The following is a 9,538-nucleotide window of genomic DNA, read 5'->3' as shown; positions in this document are numbered from 1 at the left end:
CGGGCGGGGGAGGGGAGGGGGGGGGAGGGAGCGCGCCTTTATTATAGCCGCGCGCTTCTGCCATACCCCCGGCGCTCGAGCCAGAAACTCGGCGCTGCCAGGGATCGCCAATACCAATTTTGGAACGCGCCAACGTCGACCGAAATTCACAAACGAGATCTCGGAATTAGCAGGGAAAATGTGGGACCGCGCGGCTCGATCGATCTCTCGAAAAATATCAGGAGGGCAGCAGGAGCGCGAGATTAAATGTATTTATGTACATTACGTCGGGGAGGGTACAGAAAGAGAGAGAGAGAGAGAGAGAGAGAAAACTCGGGGGATGGTGAGGCGGAAAGGGGGTGACGCATTACGCGCGGACGACGCGAAACGAGCGTGGGCGGGTAATTTAACGAGAGGCGCCGTATTATTTTCGAATGGGACGTAAGGACGCTACGCGAGAGATATCCGCGCTTCTCCGCTTGCGTCTTGCGCTTTGCAAGCACGAGTCTCGTGGAAAATGAATCTAACGAGAGTACCTGGTGGACTTTTGACATTTCTTCCAAGTTATTCGATAAACTGCGCCCTCTCTTATACAGACAGCATCCTACGCGTTCAGCGTCTTTTATAAAATAGAGTTACTAAATTCTTTAATCAATTTAAAACAGCGACTCTCTTATAATACTTTAAATTACTCTTTTTATTTACTTCTTAATTTTAATTTTATTTTAAATTAATACATATAGATTTGAAATCATTGTCAAATCATATACTTGATAGCCGATAAAGCGCGATTTGATAAATAAGTCTAGTAAAATAGAACGGATATTCTAAAATTATGTAACTATATATACATTGGTTTTGCTGTATCGGTTCGATATTCTCGAAGGCGGTTCGGATTGCATTGGTAAAGAGGAAAATTTGATTTACAATGGTTAACATTGCGGTCCTAAAACGCGCGCTGCATTCGACATTAATCAAAATAAGCCAACCCTCTGATTATATGCCCGATGAAGGTTTTCACAAAATAATCCTACAATCTTAATGATCTTTTTATATATTGCAATTGTCATGACGATAAGCAAAATTCGGGTAATATATTTTCTACATGCGCATGCACGCGCTCATGAAAACGGGAGGATTAAACGAATTTCCTTTAAAATATTTAATAAGAACAAAATAGAACAATTGAAAGGCTAAGCGAGCCAGTTATGTAATGAAGAACGTTTAATTTGAAACACAAAGATAAAAACAATTTTGCAAACGTTTCGACACCGATCGGGTCATTTTCAATGTTACAGTAAGTACATTATTATAAAATAATTGGAAATCTACAATATTGCTACATAGTGGTATTCTCATTTTCTTCCCATTATCATAATGTTGTAAGTCAATAAATTAAAATAGTAAGATTAGTCATAGAAAAATTCATGGCAGTAATAATCTAAAAAGCGACCGTTAACAAAGAAAAATTAATGCAATTACAGAGCCTTATTATTATTTATTATTTTAATAAGAACGTTTTTGCTAATCTTGATAATTATAACAAAAAAGAAGCAACGAAAAAACAATTTATGGTAATTTTAGTATAATTTGAAGTTTCTATATCACGTATCGTTTTAAAAAGAACCAATGCATTTATTCACTTTTTACATTATTTGACAACGATTGCAACGTATAGCAAATTGTTGGGATTTATCATATCAAATTTGATCTCGTTTCATTGTTAAATGTATTTCAAATACAAACATTTTCATTCTGATCGCTTAGCGCCACATTAACGGCGGCTGATTGGAATTGAAGGGTAAATCAGATTGAACCCGAAAACCCGTTTCTTAGAGAAAGTAGTGATCGGTTATGAACATAACTGTTCCGGGACAATCAGAAAAGTTAATGAAATTAATCTGAGTAAATGAAAGTAACTTGTTATTATCGTTTGAATTTTTAATTTAGAATTTATCTCATGTTTTTCACATTATCTCATCCTTAGCTACTCTTTTTTTAAATTAATTATATTATTATAAAATATTTTGTATAATTAATAATAAGAAATTAATTGGAAAAAAGCGGGAGAGAAAAGAAATCGACGTCAAGAAATTAAACGCGACTCATCGTAGATTGTTCTCTAGAAGTTTCTGCCTAGAAGAATACAAAAAACAACTAAACCAAAAAAACTAAAAATGATTACGAAATAATTAAAATAAATACAAAAAAATTGCAAGATTTTTCACGACAAAAGATTTAATAATATTTACTTGATTTATCACATCTATTTATTAAAATATTTACAAAATATCTTTTTAATGTTTTTTTAAATGAGCATTTAAGTTTGTGAAGAATAATAATAATAAGTAAATAATGATCTCTGATAAAACTTTTTCTTTTTATATATTAATTCTTATATGTTTTAATACATTTTTAATTTTATTTTATAATTTTATTTTATAAATATCTGAAAGAAAACAAGCAGAAGAGAAAATAAGATAACAAATTTTTTTTATATTTTGTAATTTTAAAATAATTTCTGTGTAACGTACTTTTATTTATTTCATAAAATAATGAAAAGAATTTTGACAATAGATGATTATTTCTCAAAAGCTTATTAAGCGAATTAATGCTAATGAGGAAACTTGAGTTTTCTCATATAACAATCATAATTACCACAGATCAAATAATCGTTATTGTAAAAAGTGATAAGGGAGACACATTACTGAAATTATCTAATTATTAATGTAATTCTCATATCATGCACAATTATTATACTTAAATACATAAAATATCATTTTGGCATTTTATAATGAGAATAAAATTGTAGTATCACAGATACTTTGCATACTATGAATTGTCTTGTATATATTACAATATATTAAAAAAACTAATGATAAAATTATATACTTTTTTCTTTCAATTTAACTAAAATTTCATTCGATTCAAACAAAATTGAATTTAAAACTTAAATGTTAGAATATTTAAACACACAATGCAGTTATTATTTTTATCATAGTCTATTATAATTTTTATTTTTTGAATAGGTTTTTTTAACAATTTCTTCAGGTGGGGAGGGGATATCTATACATATAATGGCTATTTCTGAGAAGACATAAATCTTCGCGTCATCCTAGAGAACCTACGTTTTTTTTACATAAGAATATATACAACGACAGTTTGAAATTGCAGAATGACAGTTCATGGTGCTTGTTTTTATTTTTGCTCGTTCGAATCGATCGACAATTTTTGACTCGCAGTATTGTATTATATACATGCAAGAGATATTAATGTATCTCGTGAAGATTTTAACGTAGCGATCGATCGAGTCGGAGTTCATCAGCGATGCAGTCTATGTACATATGAATATGTATACATATGTGTGCGTGCGTGCGTACGTGTGTGCGTGTATAATACACATTTAATTACGGAAAATCGAAATCATCGTCCCATGGTCGAAATTCGGCTCGATCCGTTCTTCGAGCGTATATATTAAGCATGCTACAAAATAATACATGGCCATGGTGATGTCCATGCAGCTGCAACTGGCCGTGCAAGCTGGACGCGTAGCGGTGAGTCCTCTCTCTCTCTCTCTCTCTCTCCCTCTCTATCCCCCTCTCCTCCCCCCACTACCCTCTATCGCGCCATCCCTCTCTCTTTCTCCCTCACTCTCTTGTGCTTTCCCTCGCATTTCTCCTCTCTCGTACTAGCTCGCTCGCTCGCTCGCTCGCTCGCTTGTTCGTCCGCTCGCTGGCGCGCGCGCGCGCTTCCCTCCGTTTCTCCGCATCTGAGTTATATTTAGGTGAACTCTGGTATTATCCGACGGACTGACGGACGTACGAGCGGATGGACGTACGGACGGATGTACGAACGGACCCGTCGTACCAACTGGAACCAGAGGGCTTTTACTATCCTGTCCGTTACGTCTGACGGCCCGCGCGACACGGTAGCTCGCGGGTCCAGTTCGATGGATCGATATAGTCGACATCCGGCAGGCGCGACCGGCACGACGATCGGACAATCCGCGAGTTTATCTTGGTGTTAGACACCACCACCGTTAGATCGACTGGCCCGAAATCGGCGATCGCTGAACAGTTCCGAGCAGGTCATTCGAATAATGTTCAGCGATAGTCACTAGAAAAATGCTGCAGCGAGCGTGGTACTGCAGGATAGTAATCGGATGTTACCGACGAAGAGGAGACTTTGTCGCGTCAGTTTAATGAAATTCTTTAACTGGCCATGCTGAATTTTTGCAAATGTTTTTTTTAAAAATGCATTTCTTTTTTTATTTATATCATACATATATATATATATATATACAATACAGCATGCAAGCACGTATTTAATTATGTACACTACAAATTTTACTTAATTAAATTTTTACTTTGCCCATAGCACTTATATTGTAATAAAGGTTCATTATAAAAATGCGATTGTTATCTATGCAAAACAGAATTATTATATTTAATGAATTATTAGAATAGTAAGTTATATTTTGATAAATGTGATGGAAATATACTATCTCCGTAAAATAATATACCTGCTACATAATAATCTGAAATTAAAATAAGCGCAAAGATAATAATTTTCTTCAGAAATTTCTATATCATTTAATAAATGTGTAATTTAAAAAAAAAAAGTAATGTAAATAAAAAGATTTAGAGGTCATTAGTATTTCGCGCGGTATTTTTATTATATTTTATTATAAACGAAATCCACTTTAAATTATATCATTAATCCGTACAGCTGAAACGCGAGAAAGCTGGCTAAATGTATACGCTTATTCGGATGCAATTAGTATAGATACAGTTAAGAGAGTACAGGGTGAAAGGGAGAACACACAGTGAATTACGAAAAAAGCGCATCGGCGATGCATATTGTACAAATTGAAGGATATGTTTCGCGTGATTTTGGACGACCCGCGCATTTCGGGAATCGAATGGCAGTATTTTGCGATTTCTATTTTATTTATCGCCGCACGTATCCGTATAACAACGCGCCCCGCGCGCTATACTAATGTTTTTTTATTTCTACTTTATACATTTATTATACCAGCCGACCGCGAATACTCGTCATAGCATAATTGTATTATTTGTTAGCCCGCGCGCTGTATAAACGTTAAAGCCGGCGCGGCGGTAGGGCTTCGAGTTCCGTGTCGATCGATCGATACGTCCATCTGCCTTCTCGCGTAATTCCGAGCGTAGGAGCGAGTCGAATGTTTTCCGTCGTTCTCGCATCACCTCGCGATTCGATCGCCTTCTCGCGATAAACGCCTCATCGTCGATATCGCGCGTTAACGCTCGATTTTTCCGAAAGCTAATCGGTCTCGGCTGTCTTGGTGATGATAGGGGGAGCGAGATTGAGTATAGAAATTGGAAAGACATTGCGCACGATTAACTTTTCCTGAAAAGGATATAAAAAATTTGGACTGTGCGATGATATAAAGTAACTCTATTTAAAAATATATGCCAGTTTTTTAAACTTAGGTATTTTATGTAACATTACATGTTTCTTATATATCTCTTATTACTCGTAATATCATATATCTATATTTTTTCTTTCCTACTATATTTTTCTAAAGCTACAATTATTATATTAAACTCAATCTGCTGCAGAAATTAATCGTTTTGTTATATTTAAATAAGCCATTTATTAATTAGCATGATATTTTTGTTACCACGACATACAATTTCCCAACGTAAATCGAATTTTACGAATATCTTATAAAATATTACTATTTCCAACTGGCATAAAGTGTTTTTCGTTAGTTTCATTATTTTCATTATCGAAAGTGCATACTTATATAAATGTTATATATATTTATAATAGAGGCCTTTTGATATTTACAATATTTTAATAAATATTAATATTAATTAGTTTAATATTAGTATTATAACATTAAGACATTAATATTAATATAACATATATTAAGCAATCTAATGTAATGTATATAATTAGTATAATGTTAACATTAATACTAATACATAAATTCTGAAAAAGTTTATAATTTTATTCATATAAGATATCACTTCCATGAAATATTATTATTTTTTAAGAATAAAAATAACGTTAACAGAAAATCTTATAAATGTCTTATAGTTCAAAGTGATATTAATATTAGATATTAAAAATAATAGCGAAACGAGACGGAGAGAGAGAGAGAGAGAGAGAGAGAGAGAGAGAGAGAGAGAGAGAGGCCATAAAAAATTTACATTAAAGTTTAATTCGATTTTTCATCTTTGTCTAGACATTTTTTTAACGACGTAATTTTGGAGCAGACTAGTCATATGTAAATACAGAGCTTGAACGATATTGATCCGAAATTTTTACATGTCATAAAAGCGACATTTAAGCTCAAAGCAATTTTTAAGAACAAATCTTTAAAAAGTGTCTCTTATCACAAAATCATTGTCATGAACGATATTATAATTAGAAATATTAGTATCAAATACTTTCAAAAATTTATGACAGTTTAATTGAAACACACGAAATTCCTCTCTCTGAGGTACAAAGCGGCTAATTCCGCTGGTAATGCGCAGCCGTTACGCGCGTATATTTATTCGTTTGCCGTAATGCATACATTAATATCCTAATAACACCCTCAATATTGCGAATTTCAATAAATCCAATCGATTTTTCCGCGCAGGTATTCGACAGGTTGCCTGTTCGTTCCGCAGCGACTAGAGGTTGGAAATAATATAATAGTTTTAATATAATAGTTTTATTTTTAAAATCTCTCCCACTCTCTCTACTTTTATTTTATTTTTCTATGTAAAAGAAGAATAAATTACACAATATATACGAGCTTTTTCGAAACTGATATCATATTATGCGACATATTTCGAATATTATACATATTTAATATTTAGATGTGTTTATAGATTAATTATTATCTAAATTAATCATCGATTAAAATATACTATCGATTAATAATTTAAAGATTTGCGAATTAATTTCAAGTACAAATGTTGAAATTTCAGTTTTATTAATATATAAATTACATTCAAACAAGACTCGAAGTTCTCGTTGCACTTTGTTGCATGCGATGCATCATATGATATACTTGCATAGAATGAGAGCGTCTAGCTAGAAGGAAACAGGCGCAAGAAAGAAATTATGCCCGCATTTTCTTATAGCTAGGTAGGCCAAATGATCATCGTGAGAATGTAGGCACCATATATTGTCTATCCGCAAGTAAATCTGAAACCCCAAGCCATAGTTACTTATAGCAAGTTACTAATAGTAATCCCAAGTAGTTAGTTATTAATTCTATAATCGGTGTTAAGCAAGTTCTTAAGTTATCCATATGCAAGTATGTAGGTATTACCCACTTTGTAACAGGTAGAAATTAATACGAATTTATTTTACAAAATTACAGATTCTGTTTCTAAATTTAAAAAAATTAATCTGAAAGGTTTTTAATTCTTTTTCACTTTTTCTGCTTCCGTTTTGGATATGTAAAATCATGACGGCGCGATTATAACGTACGACGCTCGTGGAAAAAGTGATATTTTATAATCATACTAAATAATATATACAAAAAGGAATTTCTTAAATTTGGAACGTCAAATTGCGGCAAACTGTGAGCGTCTTTGCGATCGTGTATTGTGTTTCGTAGAAACTTTTAAGATTTTCGGAAAACTTGAATATTACGGAATCGATCGTGTGATAGCAAGTACTGACGATTTGCGGAATCGCCAACTCGGTAGCAAAATTATGAGAACGACAGAGATAAACAAGAAAGAAAACCAAAGAGAACGAGAGAGAGAGAAAGATGCATGATAGTGGCAGCGAAGGGTTACAGAGTGATAGAGACAAATAAATGGTAGAAGGAGAAAGAGGGAGAGAAGAAGCGAGATAAAGAAAGAGTGATAAAAAAAGAGAAATGAAAGAAAGAGAGGGAAAGGCAGGGAGGAAGAAAGACAGAGTTAAAAATGTAGAAAGAGACGAGAAGGCAAAGAGGAAGAATGACAGAGAATGAAGTAAAGTGAGAAAAAGAGCTAGTTGAATAGAGAGGGAAAGAGTCGAGGGAGAGAAGAGGAAGGAAGAGGGGGTGCTGAATCGAGAGCGCTGCGCAGAAACCGCGGCAGCATCGTCGTCGTGGCCTCATCGACCTAACCTACTTTAGCGAGGGACGCCCGCACGAGGTCGATGGTGGTGCCGTCGTCTGAGGACGGTCGACGGCGACGGCGACGGCGACGACGACGACGACGACGATGACGATGACGATATCGCCTAGCTTAGCGAAACTAACAGTCGTTCTCCAATGCGTAGTCACAGCTTCGTTTATCTCTCTCTCTCATCCCTCCTCTGCCTCCCCATCGTTATCTCTTTCCTTCACCGTTCTGTTCTTCATTTCTGCTGGCGCATTTTCCCTCTACCCCTCTCTTTTTTCCTCTCCGATTCTTTTCCACGCCATTATAACCTTATCCTTTTCTCGTTTCCTCTCTTTTTTAATTTATAATCGCTCAGACCCCAGAGAACAGGTGGATTAAAAGGAATTGGCGGGAATCTACTCGGTGGAATTGAATTCCTAATCTTCGAAATCGCGCATTGGCTGCCGAGTTTTTGAATTCCCACCTTTTGGTTTTGGCTACGATAATTTTGCGTCGCCTTTGTATATAATACATTAGAGGGGTGATTTTTTGGATTTTAATCTTTCACCTATGTATGTTCCGTTGCAGCAAGCGTTAAAGAGCATAAATTTGTCCGATAAATAAAATGAAAAATTCGAAAAAAGCAGAAATAAATGTACAGTAATTTTTAAAGATTTTCTACTCACACATGTTATAAATGGTAGCGGATTTATATACATAAGTGCGTTTTTGTCAATATGTGTCCTGCTCAACAGCAAGCGGTTTATTATTTTGCGTAATTTCCGACCTAGAGATAAATTAGTAATGATATTTGGATTGTAAACGACGAAATTCCGTGAGTACACAACAACCATGTTCGCGCGTGTGTTACGAATTTCGTTTGTTAATCACTCAATGCTCGTGATCATTATAAAAAGTTGAGAGATAAATATTTCATCCTAGAAATTTAATTATTTTTGATTTCGTATATTTAGTATTAACTTGGTAAAGAAAAATTAAAATGAATTCAAGTTTATAAAACTAAATCTTTCGTTACACGATGGACTTAATTTATTTTTAATATATTTTTTATTATACGTAAAATTTTAATTCTTTTCTCAAAGTGACAAACTATGTATATAAATATACATAAACAAATCGTTTATTATACTTATAAATTGACAAATGAAATGCGCGTTCATTAATGTTAGGATGAACTTTGCTGCTTATTGCGAAAAATCGAAAAAAGCGCTGGTATTGGTGACGTAACATGCGCAAGCATACTCGCCTAACTCTTTCTTTCCACGACATTAACTACGGAGAAGTCGCTGACTCGGATTGGAAAACGTTGTGCCGTGATCCGGGCGCGCCTTCTACCGCGCGGTTAGAGCTACCGAAGCGACTAGAGCCTTGAGTCATAGAGTGAATCACGCGTTATCCGCTATCCGCTCACCGCCCTGGACACATTCTTACAGGATCCATTCCTCTCTCACGTTAATGCG

Source organism: Cyphomyrmex costatus, unplaced genomic scaffold (assembly GCF_001594065.2).
Source record: "Cyphomyrmex costatus isolate MS0001 unplaced genomic scaffold, Ccosl1.0 scaffold36, whole genome shotgun sequence".
NCBI classification, from domain to species: domain Eukaryota; kingdom Metazoa; phylum Arthropoda; class Insecta; order Hymenoptera; family Formicidae; genus Cyphomyrmex; species Cyphomyrmex costatus.
The sequence above is the reverse complement of the archived record's forward strand: the minus strand, read 5'-3'. Positions refer to the sequence as shown.